This window comes from Atractosteus spatula, chromosome 2 (assembly GCF_055471065.1).
Source record: "Atractosteus spatula isolate fAtrSpa1 chromosome 2, fAtrSpa1.hap1, whole genome shotgun sequence".
NCBI classification, from domain to species: domain Eukaryota; kingdom Metazoa; phylum Chordata; class Actinopteri; order Semionotiformes; family Lepisosteidae; genus Atractosteus; species Atractosteus spatula.
In genome coordinates this window covers 30,972,323-30,992,431 of record NC_142707.1, presented here as the reverse complement: position 1 = coordinate 30,992,431, position 20,109 = coordinate 30,972,323, and the positions used below count along the sequence as shown (strand labels likewise).

The following is a 20,109-nucleotide window of genomic DNA, read 5'->3' as shown; positions in this document are numbered from 1 at the left end:
GAGAGCAATCTGATGCAAAACAGTTGCAAAAAAGAGGTACTTTACTGATCTAATCTATTTAATAGAAATATGTATATCTAGTGTGTATTTAGAGAAGAAAAAAATTGAAAATAAAGTGAGAAATGCTAATCTAATTACCTTTAATAACCCTGATCTTATTTAAATGTGCCAAGATAAAAATACCACCTAACAGCAGGGACAGGCTAAGAGGAATCAATTAGGATTTAAAGATAGGCTATCATAAGTTTAAATGCTTGTTTTGTTACACACGATCCTTATTATGAATGTCAAAATACCCTTTCAAATGTTTAAAGTAACCTCACCACTGACACGTGAAAAACCCCAAAATATTATAAAAGCTGCTTTTAAGTTTATTACATCAAAAATATAAATTTACTGATACATTCACAGCAGAATAATTGTGAACATATAAAAGCAAATTCAAAGATGCATAGATAAAATTAAGCTTTGCAAGCAGTAATTTAAAAATATTTTTATCTTATTTGCTATCCTATAGATGAGCAAGTATGTTACCGCTTTTTTAAATGACGTTTTCCTCAACTGAAAAACATCTTGCACTTAACAGTATGTTTTTCACAGATGCACAAAGCTAAGCTCCTGAGGTCACCTTTCCAGACCCAGCTAAAGTCATAATGACACTTTGACTCATCAGTGTGTTTTACAAGGTGTCATTCTGGTTGCTATTTGACCAAAAAGGGTGTCTAGTAAGGAAAGGGTTAATTTCTTATCCATCACTGACAGTTACTTTACATTTTAAAATAGAACAGTGACAACACGGTTCATAAAATGAGTTTCAAATTATGTTTTTCTTACATTCACATCTAAAAAATGATGAGATTAAAAAAATAATTTTCAAGAAGACATAAGCGAAATGGTAAAAAAACATAACCATTCTAGGCTCATACTAAATTTAATTTAACTTAAACTAAATGACTTGACTAACACTTCTTTAAAAGCAATGGTTTTGTGCTCATACTGTACATGTAATCAAAATATACAGCACATGGTTAACTATTTACAAGTTAAAACCTCCATGCAAAAATTGGATCATTTAATGCCCGTTGGTGTTAAAAGAGAGCAGAAAGAGATGTTTGCATCTCCACATACTCTCAGGCTGTCAGTCCATGGAAGGGAGGCAGGAGAGGGGGATGTACTGCTTCCCAGTGGAAAGATGTTCATTTATCTAAGCAGGTAATGTTAGACAGCAGCCCTTTTCTTCATCCACGGTGCGTTGGCTCTGTGGCTAAGGATCTGTGCCTGTGGCTGGAAGGCTGCCGGTTCGTATGCCGCGGCTGGCAGAGGAATCCTACTCCATTGGGCCCCTGAGCAAGGCCCTTAACCCCAACTGCTGTAAGGGTGCCATATAAATGGCTGACCCTGCGCTCTAATCCCAAGCTTCTCTCCCTGTCTGTATGTCTCATGGAGAACAAGTTGGGGTACGCGAAAAGAGAAATTCCTAATACAAGAAATTGTATATGTCCAATAAAGTGATCTTATCTCTTATCCAAGACACATACAGTACTGCTTTACACACTGATTTCTGTGGGAGAAAATTAAGCACGTGCTGTTATTAAAGCCAAACTTCACAGTACTGTTGTTTAACACAACTTGTTAATGTTCATGCACTTTTTCCCACAGTGAAAGACTTACTGTATTTTCCCAAGGCGTTCTCAAAGTCCCTGACATTACGATGTTTGTGAAATATGAAATACTAATGAAATATTGCTACACATTAGCAACACATCTACAGCACACGTTAAGTGCTTAACCTAAATTTTGAAGACAAAACAAACCTTTTCACCAGAGTAAATCTGACTTCCAGAAGGGAATTCTGGACAAAAAACAATGCATAAAAAGGAACAGGAGAACTTGCAAGGTGAAGTGAATCTGTTTTTCAGGTCATAATGATACATACTGTAAGGTGAGCAGCTGCAGCTTCATCCTCAGAAATGATTGGAATTAATGGTTAAGTTAAGTTTAGTGTTATTTTTTTTAATTGGAGTGGATGCAAACTTGGATTTAGTGGCCAGTACATATAAGACAGCACAGGGAATTTCTACACATTCTCCACAGAGGCATTACGACAGAAGAAACAATATTTGGTTAATGCAACAGAAATCAATGACTGCAATGTAGCTGTGTGATAAAAAAAAATTCTAGACATACTTAAACTACAGTTAAATACTTAACCATTGTGGGAAAAGGCACACACCAACAAGTACAGTATATTTTTAACATGTAGCATTTTAAACAATAGAAAAAATGTAATTTATGTTATTAAACCAGCAATTAACTTAATTTAGATTTTCTTTTTTTAATAGCTGAAGGGAAAGGATTTATAAAAGAGAGAAAAACAACCCGATATTAAAAGTAGGGCTGTCTTAATTCTAACTGCCTTAATACAAAAAAATTCAAATAAAAACAGTCGGAAAGGTACAAGTGAAACTGCTTAGTCAAATAAAAAGGAAATTAGAAAGAAATATACTTATGTTTTGACTTTATGCAGCAATACATGACTAAGGTACCTGAATGTTAAACACCTTAATTCAAACTGTAAATAAGACTGCAATTTCTTTTGTTGAACACAGCAGTTAACACTCACTTGAGTTTAATTCATGCAAAGGAAATGACTCAGAACCACTGGGAAGCCTGGTGAAAGATTATTCAACAATACAACAGTTAACCCATTCTGATGAATCACTGTGTACTGGGTTCCTCACTGCAAGCCTGCCCTTAAATATTTTGCATGTATAAAATTTCTTAATTTGATTTCTAATGCCTAATTCATATACTGAGATGCATTAAAAAGAAAATGTCGTTGCTTCCTTGGCTCTCAGTAAAGAATTACACAGAAGTGTTACAAAAAAGGAAAACCTTATATCCTCAGGCATCATTCACCTCCTACAAAATATGAAAAACAATGTATGCACTCCAAAATTAATTATACCCCTAGTGTATAAACATTAAACAAAAACATTTGACATGCTATAGGGTTCTGGCACTTATAAAGGAGATTTTTGACTATTCTTTTGGACTCTTTGATGGTCGTTTATGACCAGCCTTTGCGAGTTTGACCCACAAATGCTTGATTGGATTGAGATCTGGAAATGGTAATGACCAGTCAGGAACGATTATTTTGCATGCAGTCAACCATTTCCTTGTGAATCTGGATCTAAGCTTTCTTTGGATCATCGTCATGCTGAAATGTCCATTTTTGGCCATGTTTGTGCTTCTTGGAACAGAGAGCTAGGCGTTTAGACAAAAGTTCCTGGTACATGTTGGAATTCATGATTCCACCCGTCTTGGGGCTCCAGGACTTGTAGACACAAATCAACCAAGAAACATAATAGACTCTATACCACATTTAACAGCGGGGTATAAGCGATTCTCAGCACTAACTTGGCCTTCTTTACACCAGACATAACACTGATGAGCACATCCAAAAGATTTTGGAAACTTTCTGTTTCATAAGACAAGGGTTTCCAATCCTGGTCCCAGAGGCCCACAAACCTTCTGGCTTTCATTCCAGCTGAGCTTAATTACTTAATTGAAGCCTTAACTGAGCTAACAAGTTGCTTGATTGGAACATTTGCAAGTTTTTTTCTACCCACTCAAAGGTTTGGAATTCTATGTTACTTATGAAATGCAAGATTTAAAAGGTGACATCCAACACGTTTAACAGCTGAAAACACTTCAAACGATTCCTGTTATTAAATCAATCAAGGGTTCAACTGTTTAACTGCGAGCTGGTATGTGGGCCTTCTGGACCAGAATTGGGAACCTGGACATGGTTCCAACTGTCCCTCAGATGTAGGTGGCAAATTCAAGTCGCCTCTTTTTGTGGTGCTCAGAAGAAGCTTCATCCTTAGTACCCAGTCATGAATACCACATTGAAGCAGGCAATGTCAAAAGATTCCAAGTCTTGCCTTGAATTTACGGTTGCCTCACAAATTGCTTGTGTCACAGCCTGTGCCGACAATTGTTTCCAATTTCTGCTTACCAGTAGTCTCAATTGTCTTAATAATGGACAGCAGTTATACACTAAAGTGGCAGATTTTGTGGATTTTCTTACAGTCATCCTTTAGCTTGTGGAGGTCAATGGCCATTTTGCCTACAGAGCACTTGTTTTCGGAGAGATTTCAGTTTTAAACCAAGATGATAGATGCTACTGCTACAGTAAGCGTTTTCCATGTGTTACCTCCTTTTATACCCCAGGGAAACAGGAAACCTCAGAGGCCTTTGGATAATTCTGGAGGACTTCCAAGTATCCGAAAGAAACACTGGTATTTTCATTAATGAAATTATGACAAATTTTACTTTCCTCTGAGCAATGCGATTATCATTAAAGTATAACATTTATAGAACTGTTTTAAAGTAAGGAAATTATTCAATTTAATCGGCAACTCATTCTGTGAAGTGATATGTTATGTTCGTAATTCTTCAGGAGCATGAATAAATCTAAGGTGCACTGTATGTGGTAATGCCTATTCAGCCTGAGCTGATTAATACTTAGAACCTGACTAGTCCAGTTTTTATTTCTATTATAAATAGTAAAGCTTGTTCTTTAAAGTTAAATGAACTTTGTTTCAAACAAGCCAAGATAATAAATTATCTTTGTTTAAGTTACAAGACATAAATGGACAGCTTTACCAGCCTCAGTGATTAAACAACATTTTGGGTGAGTTTTCTTCTACAACCAGCTGGAACTTGTTCCTAGTCAATTGTTAGCTGTCACTTTATCTTAACCCTTTATGACTTAAGGTGACTGTTAGGCTCACCACATAAATAAGCTTTGTTATGCTCACTGACTACAGTCCGGGAGTCTCCAACCCTGAACTGGCCCAAATGCTTTGTGTTGCCAGGAGGAACCTTGTCTCACTAGACAGCTGTAACTTCATAGTAACCAACTATAACCACCTGGGCCAGCATGGTCACTAGAAACTACTCTAAACTTACCTACTCCAGTACACTATTCTCTATTACAGAGGTGGCTTGTTAGCAGCTATTCAGAAAGAGGGGTTGACATGTGGGCTGTTAATAAAAAAAAAATACTAGTTACTGTAGGACATTAGGAAATTGTAATTAGGAATACACATTTTACAGCAAACTGTTAAGATTTGTAAACCACTATAAATGTCAATATTTCAAATTAACACCAGACAAAGCTAAAATGTGTACTAGCAAAGTCAGCTTCAACAATCAAACACTGATCAAAACCCATCCGAAGCATTTCTGACACAAATTCCAGCAATTGAATAGGAATTTAAACTTTGCTACTGTACTGGTTGTTTTTTTTTTTTGTTCAGCTACTAGTTGTCTGATTTAAATGGACTTTTACGTCAAATGAGAATATAAAGAGAAAAAGCACTAATCTCCCAAGGACATCCAGGTATGACTAGACAATTTGTGCAATTTAAAAGTATAAGTCTAAACAAAGGAGTTTTCATACAGAAAAACACTGAAGAACAATAACGGACATACTAACACTCTTCTGACTTATCTTACAATCTTTCAGTTAGAATTCCCTCAAAGTAGCAGCAGTGAGGGTTTTTTTAAGACTGCAATGTGGCAAATGAATTTCTAGACCACCTCTTCACCTCTTACCAATAGGAAATATTACCTACAAATTAAAACAATAGATAAGAATTATTGCATTATTTTTTAACTCATTTCCCTAAAGGAAACCAGGTTAAGAAAAAACATTACATGCATGCGTCTTGTTTATGAAGCAAATGAAACACTGGATTCAAAAGGCTCTTAAAACAGACATTGGGTTTCTGCATTGTAAATTTCTGTTTTTCAATTTCATGTCTGCTTTACTGAAAAACAGCTGTAAGAGTACTAGGTGGAAAACAAAACTGCTGAATCCATAGCTGTATGCCCATCATCTATCTAAATAACCTGAGGGAATTTCCAAGGAACGGCAAGTGCTGTCTGTTTTAGGGAGTTTCCATGGGGATGTTCACCAGGAGAGAGAGGCTACAAAGCCCAATGTGCGCATAATGCATTCAAAGTGGTATTTTTCAAAGATGCAAAAGAAAATGGAGGAAACATTTGTGCTCCTCACTTTCTATTTCTCACAATAAAGTATGTCATTTTTAAGTGACATTCTATCGAAAGGAAGTCCTCCACGCCATTTTGTTCAAAAATCAAATCTGTTAGATATTCTTGATCGCGAGCTTGGTGGTTCTCTAAAGTCAGGCCATGTTGCACTGGAGATCTACGACACCCTGTTCCATGAATTGGATGAGAATTTGTCTTTAAGAAATTATTCTCTCTGAACAGACTGCAGTGTGAATGGCTACTTTAAGTCAAGATTGTGCCCTATCCTATTTTTGACAATTTTGTACCCTTTAAAGATGCTCTTGGAGGCAAAAGTGGAGGATTTGGACTCTGGGGAAGAATATGGACTTGTTAAGGACTTAAACAATTGCCATGAGGAAAGTTGTTCCACCTCACTGCAATACACCTGGCAGCCAACAGACAGTGAAGATGAGCCTCCACTTCACATTTTAAAGGTCTTGTGAATTTTCAGCAAGTGGGGCTTTTTTATGCTTTTATTCATGAACAGTAAATACTAGTTCTCACAGAGCCATCCTGTCTGTGCATCTGTGCAAAAGTCTACAGGCTTTTGCACAGATGTGCGTGCATACATACTTTAAAATTAATTTCAAACACTAGTCTACAGCATATGCAGTGTTAGCTAGATAGAATTATTTTGTCATTTTCCTAATAATATTTACTAACAACTTTAAAATGACTCAAAAGTGTCTCAAAAATATTTAGAAAGACTCGTATCATTTCGGATTTACTACAGTAGTTGCTATATGTGATTTTTCTAACCTTTAATGTTCCCTTTTCTTACATCTCCATTGAGCTCCCATTCAAATATCATCAAAACTCTTTTCCAGATCTGACTGCTACCAATGTGCTCTGAACTAACTTTCTAGACTCAACTAATCCTCTACTAGGAGGTCAAAACTTTGCCTCTGATCACCAGGTAAAATGGGCAGAGAAATTGCATTCTCCAAATAAAATCAATAAGCTCCTACCAAGACAATGTCAAGAACCTCAGGATTTGCTGGAATGACTGATTGTCAAAACTGAGGGACTAACCCAAAGGCACTGCAGCCAGATAAGATCACACATGGTTACACTGTATTGTGTTTTTATTGAAAGACGCTTATACAAAGTTTTTATTTGAAAGCAATAAATTTTCCTTTTAGACCACTCTCAACTGCCATAATCATCTCGTCCCCTAACTACATTCTTTGTGCACAATGTGGGTGCAGCATACCCACTCTGTGCTCACGTCAGACTGATGCGCCAAGGTGATGGAGAAACACAATTAAAGCTCGATGTTAGGTTTCTCCTACAAGCCCGAGATGAGTTTAGTATATTGGCTTTTTATCCCACTTGTTCACCAGAAAATACAGGTTTTGTACTGCATTCCCTAAAAGCTTATAATCATTATTTTAAGTGATCTGCTCCCTACCGATACAGTAATACTACAGCATTGATGAGATAAATCTTAAGAACAGACATCCTCTTTGGTAGAGTAGTTCCTGATTGAAAGCTGTCAGCTCTGTTTATGATGTGCACATTTCAAAAGCATGTCTGATGGCAGTTGTGGTTATCACAATGAAGACAAAATAGAAAGCAATCGCTAGCCCAGGTGGCTTTGAGGTTCAGACCACTTTCCTCTTAAATCTTAATTTTCAGATCCTGTTTAGGTGAAAAGGTGAAGCCATTTCAAAAGGTGTGGTGTATTGATAAGGAAGCTCTAACAGTTAATATGGCATGGCTTGATGATGGCGTTTTTCTCTGTACTATAAATAACTATAGTACCTTGAGCATTAGTGTTTTAGAGGTTTCAAAAATACATGCACTGGAAAACCATGCTAATCTACAGTACAAAGAGACATCCATGTGCGGCAGGTGTAGGTATTGACACCTTGCATCTTTAGAAGATGAATTCACTAGAACAATTTCTACAACCACTAGCTAGGAAGAACAGGTGTTCAGTAAAATAAGACATTCTGTAACATTGACAATGTAGTTATCGATTGGCATCTTTTATAATTACTAGATAAACTTGTTTCAGATAAGTGGTTTAGCTACTGTCTTCTGCATTGTGCATTTTATGTATATTTTTGTAAGACAAAAAAAGGGAATAACATGATTTGAAAACCACTGCACCAAACAGAATACCTGAGCATGCCATGAGCTCACTTTATGGTACATGCATAGGGAGTCTAAAAGAGGTAGGCAAAACTTTGTTCAGCAAATCAAGTCAACAGCCCTAACACATATACAGTAAGTGGTAATTTAATGTAATTTCTTATATGAATTTTCACATATAAGAAATGTCAAAACTCATGTCAGAGCAGATAGACTTAGATTTATACAGTGGTACGGTAAATACAAGGCTAAAAACACAAAAATGTAATCTGTTTAATATGCTCTACAAAATCTTCTATTACATATAATATTTATATTTATATTTCCATCTGCATTTTAAGCTACTTCATGATATTTTACAGAAGGAAAGAGTGAACTGTACAAACAGAAACAGTCTTTTACTCTTTACCTAATACATTTATTAATAGAACTGTATATTTGAAAACATTAAACCTAAACCTCTCTGCAGAGAAAAAAAGATCTGCAGTATTGTCTAATGTTCTCTTTAAAACAATACACTTTTCTTTGCATAATTTTCCATTACATTTTCTTATCTTATCATTGATCAGTAATCCAAAACTTACATCAATATCTGCAGCATCTCTCCCTGATTGAGAAATCTACATTTTTTGAGAGACTCATTATGACCTATATAAAATTATTTTCCTTTGCTTATCTGTATTTCTACTGTACATAAGACATCAACAGTGTATGAGGAATTTCAGCCCTTACTAACACCAGACATTGTGTTCAACTGGAATTTGTAGTTTGGCATTGCTAGTGTTATTCAAGATAGACCTGCTTTATTAATCTAACATTATTACAAGCAAACCATGATATGCTTTTAACTATTTATTCCATTTTTTCAGCTCAGTTACTTTTGTAAGAAGACAGACATGTTACTAGATTATTTCTAGGTGAGGAACAATTTTTGCAAAATGGCTTCAGTGAAGTACTGCAATTCTTTGTAAGTCCGCTCTGTGAAGCTGCCAGGAGGATTTTATTTCTGGAATAGTGAGTATTCATGGAATATAATTTAAGCAGGAATGACCACAGAATCCAGTGGAACACACAACAGGATATGCAAATCAAACAACAGGAAAGCCTGGAGGGAAACTTACACTATACAGAGTATAACAGGTGAAAGTGAATCTGTATATGGCTGGTAATGTGCCCAAATATTTGGAAATGTTCACAATTAAGTTTTCATTTTTTCTCTCTTATTACCAGCTTTGGCTCATATTCTATTAAAAGTAACAAAAAAAGTTACATATCACCCATATACTGTAAATATATTAACCTTACCACATTTTGTTTATATTATATTAGACATTACACTGACAATGATGTTGAATTCACAAACCGGAGATACTGAATTTTGTTTTGGTATAAAAATACTAAATTCAGTTGCTTTATCTCAAACAGCCCTACATTAATGGTAAGATGGCACCTTTCTATCTGTGAAGACAGACATTAGAGTATATTATCATCATCTTGCACTGAAGGGAGGGATTCTCTTTCTGCACCAAATTATCAACACAACTTGTGTCAGCTTTAAAACAAACATTGCAACCAAGCCTAAATCTGATACTTATGTACTCTAAAGGTAACTTAAAAAATGTTTTGGGGGTCTTTTTAATATATCATACTCATGCAGCTTTGTAGAGCTCAGTTGTCAAAAATATAATTCTAATAGATCAAGCACCTCAACAATGTTACGGACACAGTCAACAGAAGGAATATTAAAATAAATATTAAAGTCATTAAAACAAATATTATAAAGCCTGTCTTTGTTTAAAAAAAATACTTCACTCCTGCACTACTGCATGTTTTTAGGGGGATAAAACCTTCAACTGGTAACATCACTATACATTCAGATAAACAAAAGCTTAAGAAAAAAAGAAACAGCTATTTTAAGAAATATGTAATAGAGGCCGGATATAAAATTTCAATTGCTTACCTTGCATACTATCTTGTGCAGAAAGAAAAGAGGTAATTTCCTAGCGACAAAGCCACATGGTGGGGGGGATTTCCGACGTAAACATATTTTTCTTAATTTAATGAGAAGTTAAGTTTCACTTTTCACATGTACCAAACAAAACTCTTTCATAAAAATAACATTCATCAAATTACTAAGTAACTTTCTAAACTAATCTGCAGCAGACTTTTTTTTTCTGCTGGTTTCAAAGTCAAGAAAGAGCACATAGATGCACTGATTTACTACACACAGCGTCTCGGTTCTCTTTAAAGGTTAAGGGGTACTGGAAATAAGAGATGTATGAATGTTTTTGAGGGTACTTTGGTTTCATGAAAATAATATCTTCCATTTGATCAAATTAAATTCAAATGTTTGAGGACACAGGAAAAACAAATGAGAGATTTGGAGAGGTTTTTACAACACAAAAATGTATTAAATATGCGTAATGTTTTCTCTTGAGGTATATTTTTCCATATAAAAAATGAACATAAATGAGTTATATAAGAGTGGACCCTTTGTGCTTAATAGTAAGAAAACTGTTTTCACTTTCTGCTCTGTATCAAGATAAATCCTTAGGTGCTCACATTTCTGTCTGTACTGTTTCTCTCACGTGCTTTCCTTGCCAGAAGAGAGCGCCAATGCAGTAGGACTGTTTGATACTTTGTATGATAGATGATTTGTGCAGCGTTACAGTTCTGTGAATATGACTGAACAATCTTTTGGTTTCTTACCAGAAACTGGTTAAGCAAAAGAATATTTCTAAAATCATATCATGGTTTTGTTACTGTATTTAAATAAGAAGAACTGGCAATGTGTGAAGTTTAAGACTATGGATAAAGGGATTAAAAACAGACCAAAACTAAGAAATGTAATATCATAAATACTCTTAGCTTTAAAAAAAAACTTCGCAAACAGTGATTTCAATTTGTGTGCTTTTTAAATATTTTGTACTTACGGTAAAACTGTTTATGCTAAGGTCCCTGAATGACTTGAAGATGGAGCACTGAGGATTTTTCAACCATTAATTCTGTTCCTATTTATTTTTTGTTTCTTCAATGTAAGCGTTCTAAATTTAAAGATATACTTATATAGATATACTATATACTTATAAAGGGCTGAAAACAAAGTTGTCTTGCTACCACCTGCTCTATTCAGGTGAAACAGTGCTGCAAAACAATGAACACCAGAGACACAGGTAAGAAGGAATCAAAGTTAGCTTTTGGTAGTCACGCCAAATAGTACTGACCTATATAATTTGAAAAAGTGGCACAACCAACACACTGCATATTTATTCTACACAGGAAAGCAAAGACCTAAAAAATGAGACCAGAGGTACAAAAAATATTTTTTATACCTCGAACGCATTTAGAATTGATGACACTGGTGCAATGCCAGGATCACTGTACCAATTTGGGGAAAGGGAGAGGCAAGATCTATGCTTACCTTCCTCCAGAAACTCCCAGGGTTCATTGTTATTGTGGCAAATCAAGGATAGACTGAGATATTTACCGTGTTTTGCACCACATCTTGGGGAACTGGTGCTACAGTTGACTCAGGGACTCAAAATAGCAAAGTACTGGACATACTGTATGCAAATAGAACAGATAGTTAATGGACCATTGCGCTCAATAGTGCTCTAAATGGTTGAGTCTAATTCCGAATAGGTCATTATGCTCATTTAAAATGCAGTCCAGTTTAACTGGACATCCACTGTCAGAATGCTGGTTATTCTTAGTAAGAGTCACAGAAACCCAGGCACTGTGGTATAATCCAATATTAGATAATCAAAGTATATTTTTTCTCAACGATTTTGTGCATTCACAAAAAAAGTTACACTTCAGTCTTATGTTTTATATCAATACAGTATATGTCATACAACTCCATCCCTAGTCACTGACAAGTACAACATGTGCTCATCACTGTAAGCTGTAAATACAGATTGGATTCAGATTAGATGAGCTCAGATACTCACTGCACACACAGTAGATTTGGCAGAACCACAATACTTTAGAAGGGGTCAACATTAGTATAAGCCAAAGGGAAATACCTGCGTACATTGTATAGGATATAATGCAGTAGACAGAAGGGTAATGATCCCGTTCTCACCGTAAGTGAAATCATTTTCATTATGTTGGCTGGGGGCATCCCAACATTAGATGCTTGTTGTGCAAAAGCAGAGCAGTAACAAACATCCAGGAACGCAAATAAAGAGCAGCCTGTTTAACCTGCCATTTAACCTAGACAAACTTCCATGGTTTTCTTAAAAACATAACAGGCCACATTAGATGTCCTCCCTGTTTAAGAAGTACAAGCTGAGTTTACTTCAGGAAAATTGAAGCTAAATGCACTGCGGCAATGAAGAACAATCTACAATTGTGCATGTTTTTTAAATGAACTTTGCAAGATTTTAACAATCTATAGGTGCAAAGGCTGAAATTGCATGCAGAAATTGCATGCAGCAAAAGATACGAGCTTATCACACGAAAAATGCACTGCAAATGCCTGCACTCAAAATTTGTTCTTATAAAAGGAATCAGAAACTCATTACAGAGTATTCTGAAACAAGAATCGGAAAGCACTGAGATACTTTTTATAATACGGTTTTACAGAAATGACTTGTTCACGTCAAAAACGTTGAGAGGAAATAAGACATTCAAATCAAGCTTTTTTTATCATGAAAATCAAAAAAAATTTTATTACTCGCAGAAAACATAAAAACATTTAAAACATAAATCTTAGGACACTGTGACTATAGCTACTTTGAACACCTGTCTTCAGTGCTACGAAAGTAAATCAAGTAATTTGACATTGAAGCTACTGCTTCACAGCTGGTGAGAACACAAAAATAGTCATCTTAGAAGCCAAGGTATTGCACATTTTCTTCATGTGCCAAAATGAGTACGTTTACCCAGCACACATTTGTGAGTATAGGGCATCCCAGCAGAAAAGGGGCTTTCCTTAGAATCTCTGAGGTAACTTAACCAAAGTACAGCTCACCTCTAGACAATTCAAAACAATATGATTGAAGTGATAAGAGCAGTTGTGCCAAAGCTTCATTAATATTCTTTATATGAATAAATGCTCTCTACAGGATGATGATTTACTATAAGAAAACAATCATACTACACTTGTAGTGTGCACTACATGTAATTCCTTTAAGGCAAGCTTCTTCACAAATAAAATCTGAAAACCAAATTGCATCAACACAGTTAAGAAAAGGACAGCCATAGACATTCATTCTCACCCCAAAAAGTTACATTTTTAGAGAAAAATGGAAGAAAAAAAATTAACTTAACTTCTTACATGGGTGCCTCAGAAGCTGAGCATAGGAGATGCATTTGTAATCCCAGTTAACATGTTCATTTTATGTAACCACCATGAAAGGAGAGACACACTTAGGGCAAAGGGTTCTTAAGAGGTTCCCTGGCTCTATGCTATTTCAAGCTAACCCTAAAATATGTTTTTAATCCCAATTAATAAATCTGCAGTATTACTTTTAACCAAGTTTAGTATGATTAGTTATAATATGCCTGCTGAAAGCAATCTTAGAGGCGCATTTAGTACTCCTCCATACCATCCGTGTGACAATCATAGATGTGTGCCAAGAAACATGTTTGCAAGCCTGCAAGTGCAAGGGGTAGGGGTTTGGCCATTTTAATCACATTTCCCTGCCAATGCTCAGTGAAAGAGAGAGAAAAAAAGCACTGAAGATACTGCTGCCCGGAACATCACAATCTGAAGTGAAAATTTATCCACAGACACTAGATTTACTGCCCACTGACAGGCAGAACTGAAGATAAACCGTGGCCTTGTCATCCATGCCTAAGGACATGGAAATGATCACCCAAGAGAACTACTTCATGACAGCGCCACCTAACACAATGGGGCACCATGGAAGACCCATAAAGAATATTGTCATACTGTCACTATGCAGCAGATGCCACTACAGCTGCAACTTCATAACTCACCCTTACTAGGTCGTGCAACACACAACTAAAGATATTGATTTGCATGACAATATCCTGTACACTGACATTTCCAAAATGTGTCACAGTTGTGTAATGGTGTGGGGGTAAAGAATGTCAGCTTAAGGAGTCAGTTTGTTGTCAACTGTAGTGCCTCTGCACATTCCATTGTGTTCTAATGACTGGTAGACACTTCACTTAACGCAGGGGTACCAAAATGTACCTTTATGTTAAGTGAAGTGTCCACCAATCATAACACACGTCAGGCTACTGAAACAACACCACAAATAAAGTTCTTGTCAAATACACAAAGGATGAAAACTAAAACATATACTGGGGTACTTAGGGGTATACCTAAGTTTAGTCATTCTAACGTTTATGTGGAATTTCTAAAGTGTTTCAGTGTTTGTTTTTCCACCAAGGCAAACCTTCACACAAATGAATCCTACTTGCATGTATTTTTCTTTTTGCGAGTGAGAATTTTATTCTAAAAGGATTGAGTTGTATGCGTTGGTTCCACTTGTGCTCCTGGAAGGCAGGTGAGCTGGCAGGTTTTCTTTCTAAATCAGGTCTTTTACAACACAAATCAGTTTATTTTAGGCTGCTAGATTGCTCCAGTTAAGCCAATCCCAGCTATTTGGTCATTGGTGACAACAAGAGAACCTGCAGACAAGCCTTCTCTCCAGGACTTGGTTAGGCACACTGTAATGGGGCAATGATTACGAATTCTCAGCAGCTATTGCTGTTAGAGCAGTTTGTACAAACTCAGAGAGCTCCTCACAATTCAGTCCTACACAAATGAAAGTTCGGATAATTTTTAAGTGACTTTGAGTATTTTTTCAGTGAAGTCTGTGACTTCCCCTAGTAATCCACAATGTGGCAACAGCAAAAAAAAATATCTAAGGCCTGCTATTCCTAGGAATTAATTGGCTTTCATTTTAACTGATTATTGCTACCATTAAAATAAAAACTGTTGTCTTCTCTACCTGCTATTCTTTTTTATAATACAAATTTAAAGTACTTAGACCACTATTTTCTGTTTTAAATTAATGCATCATTAAATTGACAGTGTAATTTAAGAATCTGAAAGCCCTATTCTTAAAGTGCCTTCTGCGTGGTTAGGATGTTTAAAATTTTCACCTTCTGAATGCTTATTAAATTTCCTTTTTTATTATGAGTCACCAAAAGTCAGATCATACCAATGTAATGAAAATAACTGAAGGTAATACTCCATTAGTTTTACCATATAAGCAGTTTCTCCACTTATTTTTACTATAAACCAGAAGAATAGTAGAGCAGTAAAATTTGTATCTTCCCTCACCAAATAACTTAAAACATAATTTTCACAGACAGTCACTTAGGAAAACTGCGCTGGAGCTAAAGATTAGCACATACTGAGAAAAGCATACATGGATGCAGACTTGAGAACAGTAGCTAAGAAATGCAAATCCCTTAAGGGCCTCAGAATCAATCAGTGTAAAACAGTGGGCAAACATGCTTTCATCAGACTGGATTCTTATTGAGATCCATTGCAGAAGATTAAGACTATATTAAAAAGTGAAGCCGCACAAAAACTACTTTGCTTATGTTTCATGTTCATAATGCAATGGTCATGGAAAAGGAAATCAGAACACATACCAGTTTTGAGAATGACCTCAGTTTAATAGCTATTAAATTGGCTGGCATTATTTCAGCTGTGATCAATTCAGATCTTGTGTTTAACCCCTGAAAGGCATGGAATATTAAAATATTCATAGATTTCTTGGGGAATATTTATTGACTTCAGGTTTTCTTAAATTTAGTTTTATTTATTATAGGATATATTAAATACATTCTATATAAATGTATTTCTCACAGTCACTACATCAAACGGTGGGAAACAAAGCAGTCTGGTGTTATATTGTGGTAAGCTGTACTTATCATTTGTGAGATAATGGGAATGAGTAATGCTTTTTTTCTATCCAGTGCATTTGAACACTGCCCAGTGCCTAACGTTCTTTAGCTAAAGTGACTCAAAGTGTGTCACTTTGTTGTTCAACTGCACAGGACCTCAGACATAATTTTGCCCTTTTTGAAAAATGTGAACTTCCTAAACCCTGGACCTATAACTGGAGAGTTGTGGGTTCAGATCCCATAAGCATGATACGTACTGCTGCTGCACCCTTGAACAACGTGCTTTTCTCTGTATAAATGGGTACAAATGTAAACTGCCTTAAAATAAAAGCATCAGACAAAATAATAATAAAAGTGCATAACTCAACACTTAGGGGATGCAAATAACACTTCATAAATCCATAACGAACAAGCTTTTCTAAAAATGGCAATCTTGAGACTTAAATAAAGTTAAATAAAAATACAATATTTTGTGCAGAACAGTCATTCATCCTGTAGCTTGTTCTATTACACTATGGGCTACAAGAGGATTTATGCTAAGAATACATGATGGAATAGAAAGACTTCATGTGGAGTTTTGTATACAACTTCACCATGTTACAGAAGGAATGTTTGTACCTTGGTTTAAAAAACAGTGACCAGGTTAATTTCCTGGCTTTAATAGAATGTCACAAATGCGATTTAAAGCCACTTCAACTCTTTAGCCTTCGACAGGAGAAACTCAAGTTGACTGAAGCACACACAAAATGCTGACATGTACAAACTCAACCAAGAAGACCACTTTAGGACGAACACAGAAACAGTCCAGAGGACATGAACTGAAACTGACTGAAGATGGGCACTTCCTTTTACAAATAAAGGGCATCTGAAACAAACTTTCTAGTGATGTTATAATCAATTTTTTTTCAAAAAACAAAACTTGCCCACGCACTCCAGAAATTCCTCAGAGGCAACTACGATTGAAGTACCGTGCCATGAGGACTTGGCCATGTCAGTGGGACCCCTCCATACCTCCACTATCCCCCTCAGTCCGACTCCAGCTCCATGGGTCCAAGCAGTGCAGAGCTCCATGTAAATAATGTCACAAAAGGACATACAGTAGATGCCAGGGGAGGGAATGTGGAGCTACTGTCCAAGGTGCAGCCCGGCTAAAGCATTCACAAGGGACTAGAGACAATAAGGACTTTTGATGTTGAATTTACAGTCCCAACTACTGTATAACATTCAAATCTGTATTCTATGTGCCAACAGCTGCTTCTACCCAAAAATAAAAGGTGAAGCTGATTTCCTAGGATACTTCAAGACATGCATGAATGAGAACATCAGATCTATAAGCTATCAACTGAGAAAGACAGGACTAAAGATTTCTACAGGTAAACATTCTTAAGACATAAAGAACTACATTTTGTTTTAGTAACAAAAATATTTGTTTTCTTAGTTATCAATAATAATCCCTCATTTTGTCCAGTGCCATTTAAGTGCTCACCATAACTACTCTTTATTCCACATGCTATTTGCAATTCAGGTAACCACAATCAGAGAACACTTGTACGCAGACCACTCCAGTAAAAACAAAGTCTCTCAGGTGGTTTCATTACTAATTTCTATAGTGCAAATGATAATAGGGTGTGTCAGAGCCACAAACGTGTTTCAAGAAGCACTCATGTATCAGAAGACCAAGAAAAAGCTTCAGCTTATGTGTATAAAAAGAGAAAAGTTCTTTCAGCTTCTCCACTATTTAAAACATTTTTTGAACATATGGCAGCCATGCAATAAAAGATAAAGAATTAGTTTTAAAAAGACATTAATATATATTAGATACAGTGGATGAAATTCTATTAAGAATTATACTATTACAGAAATACTATTAAGAATTAGACAGAGAATGGGACAGACAAAATGCCCATATCTGAAACGTTTATGTACTAAGAACATACAATTCGTTTAACTATATTCAAGGTAACTTAACTTCTTCAGAATTTTACTGATCACAGATTACTTTTGTAGGTTAGTGCTTCAGTAATACAAGAAGTATAATGCCACTGTACAGGTGTGCAATCTACAAATGTACACTGCATGAACATGCAAAAAATATATTGACATAAAAATATTGACACCTTTTCACAAAACAGAAATTCGCCTTCAATTGACTTTCTTTAAAAAAAATTAAATCAATGAGCAATAAATCCTACTGCTGTCTTCCCCCAGGCACTTGCTCACTTGTACAGGGAATGCAAAGAAGAAATAACCCTTCTTTGTATTAGGAACCAGTAGCTTGGAATCTCTGTATAAACAATGCCTTGCAAAAGTGTTCAGATCCCACATGTGCTATCCCATTTGCTAAAATTACAAAATGGTGCACATACATTTTGTAAAAGTTAATATAACATACATTCAGGGATTGTTCAAACTAACTGTAAGTTCAAATAAATGTCAGCAAAAACTAAAGAGAAAAAATAAATGCTGATTGCATAAGTATTCCGACGCTTGAACTCACTATCTGGTAAAAGCATCGTTAGCAATTAAGGCTACAATTCTTTATAGGTCTTTATCACCTTTTTATAACAGTTTGGTGCAATTTCTGTCCTTTAATTTTGACAGATTCGCTCAAGTTTTCCCCGCTTGCAAGGGAATTACAGACAAAACAGGTTTTCCTCTATTATTTGCCTATACTCTGCTCTGCCCATTTTACCTTTAGCACTAACAAGCATTCAGTCCCTGCAGAGGAGCAGAATTCCCATAGCATGATGCTACCATCTCCACGCTGGACTATAGAGATGTGCTGTTGGGTCTGCAAAGAACTTAACACTTGACATTTTGACCAAAACTTTCCAGTTTGCTCTCACCTGACCACAATGACTTTTGCTATATTTTTTGCAGGATCAATCAAGTGCTTTGTTGCAAACTCGACACAGAATACGAGATGGGTTTTTCTCTCTCTATACAGGAAAGCTTTGTGGAGGGACCTGGATATTATTGGCCCATGCGCATTTTCTCTTTTCAATCACTGAACTCTTAACTTTATCAAAGTTCTCATTTGACTTACAATGGAATTCCTCACCATTTCCCCCTGGCCTGGCTGCTTGGAGGGACAACCTGATCTAGGCAGTGACTGGGTGGTACGATGCACCTTCCATTTCTTGATGATTGAGCAGACTGTGCCCACAGGGATATTCAGAGACTTGAGTATTTTTTACCCTTCTCCTGATCTGTGCCTTTCAATGACATTAACCCTGACTTGCTTTGAAATCTCCTTAGTCTTCATGGTGGAGTTTTTGCTTGAAATTCACTACCTAACAAAGAAACTTCATAAAGACAGGTGTTCAAGAACTATTATTATTGCACACAACGGCTACTCAACTAACTGTGTGACTCATTAACTTTATTTTTTTCACATAAAATAATTTCAATTTGCCACAGCAAAGTGTTTGAACATGTATGCAATCATGATTATTCCTTTTCTTTCATATTATTGACTTTATTTTTGTTTTATGATTCAAATATGTGGAGTAGATTGTGTATATAACAAATGTTAATTGCTACTTCAAAAGTGTCATGGCTGCAAGCTTTGAAACACCAAAATGTGAAAACTGCACAAGAGTTATATGGAATACATTTGCAAAGAACTGTATAAAAATATACTGTTCTGCCTTTAGACATTAAAAACAAAGTTACTCAACGGGAGTACTTCTGAGCTCCCAAATAAAAGCCAGGGCTAACTCTTAAGATAACAGTGCTCAACATATTGAATGTTAATACTCTTACAATAGAGAAGAAGAGAAAACCTTTATTGTGTTAAAAAAACTGAAATGCCTCAAACTCCATGAATTAGGATTATTCTTCAGCTGCTCCTGAGAAACTGGCAGTTAATGCACACTGCTGTTCCTACAGTGTTATATTACTTTTAAGGCTAATACAACAGTGGGAGTACAAGATTGTGTAGGATCATGTGACAATGACAGCTAAAACTACACAACCCACATTCAGCAAAGTTGCAGGACATCAGGAATAATAGCAATCAACAGTCATTTAAATCTATAAGAAATTCTTTACAACCTTTACATCCACTGA

General features: G+C 35.9%; 1 protein-coding gene across 1 annotated transcript in view; it reads right to left on the bottom strand.

The window, feature by feature from the left end:
* Positions 1 to 20,109, bottom strand: part of hbs1l (HBS1-like translational GTPase) — a 45,178-nt gene that overhangs the window by 16,855 nt on the left and 8,214 nt on the right. The window lies entirely within an intron of this gene.